We start from the raw sequence: 1311 nt of genomic DNA on the forward strand, positions 1-1311 counted from the left end.
GTATGTCTGTGTTTATTCGTATATCTACGCTTTATTTGTTTAGTTAGTTGCCTTTTCCTTATTGTTACAAGTTATACTGTTGATATTGTTGATATTTTTCATCTACTCGCACATCTCACTTTGCCCTGCAACGCAACAGGCTTATCGCATTACCGTATCGCAGAATACCGTTCTTCAACCATCGAAGCCACATTTACTCGAAAAATATCGTGCCTGTCATTTACCTATTTATTTATTCATTTTCCTTCTTAATGATTACTGGTTCCTTCATCTTAAACCATTACAAGGGGAGCCATCGCTGGTATATGTATTGCTTCACTGTGTCTACTTATGTATGTATCAGCGTAAAGAAGAATATTGAATACGCTCCCTCACTTTCCGCCTTGCCTTTTTTTCTTTAGTTTCAGGAATTTTTACAGTTCTGTAAGCATCCGACGAGCCGTCTTGTATTTCTGTGCAAATGGTCGTGTGGATGCTGTAGAGAGAAATGCGTTGAGTTGTTGTATGTAGTGAAATAGAGGTGACGGGTATGAACTTCTTCTACAAAGAAAAATCGCAGAAGGAAAGCACGCACTTAATGACTAGCATCCATTGTAAGCGCCACTGTCACGCCGTATGAGTGCACTTTATCAGTTCTAATTTCTTAATTCATTATTTTTTGCGCTGGTACTCTTAAGGGTGTAACACGATGTGCTTGTTTGCGTGTTGAGGACGGCGTGTAGGGAGTTTTAGCATAAAACAAAAAAGGCGACAGGCACCAACCTGGGTCATGATCATTCTCTTCACCTATTTTTTCCCCCTTCATTATTGTTATTTTTCCTGCGCTATATCGTTTGCGAACTGCGGCAAATAGATGAGTAAATAAATATTTAGAAACGTAAAAGGTAGTGACTGTACAAGAACTCAAGTAAACAAAGTACGGTTTCCTCTGTGTGTTTGCGCGAAAACTGTTTTTGAAGAAGAATGAGCGGTGCCAGAAACTTATTACTTTCTCTCCGTCTGCGCTTGCAGTTTGTGTGTATATATCTTTCCTGCCTTTTCCTGTTCTGTTTTGCTCCCTCTTAATTCCTTCCGGCCATTACCGGGATAGTGTCTTTGAGTAGTTGTTGCCTGACCTGCAAGCACTCCTGTGGTCCACTGAGAGTGTTATTATCATTATTGCAGGCTTTCCCCTGCTGCTGTCAAATAACAGGGTCACACAAAAAGGGAAAGAAAGAGAAGGGGAGAGGAGGGAAGTTAGTGAAGGTTAAGGGACAAAACAGACATAGTGTGAGGAAGTAGCGGATTGCTGTCATATATATATATATATAT

The sequence above is a fragment of the Trypanosoma equiperdum genome (genome assembly GCF_001457755.1).
Source record: "Trypanosoma equiperdum strain OVI genome assembly, contig: ctg_1634, whole genome shotgun sequence".
Lineage (NCBI taxonomy): Eukaryota > Euglenozoa > Kinetoplastea > Trypanosomatida > Trypanosomatidae > Trypanosoma > Trypanosoma equiperdum.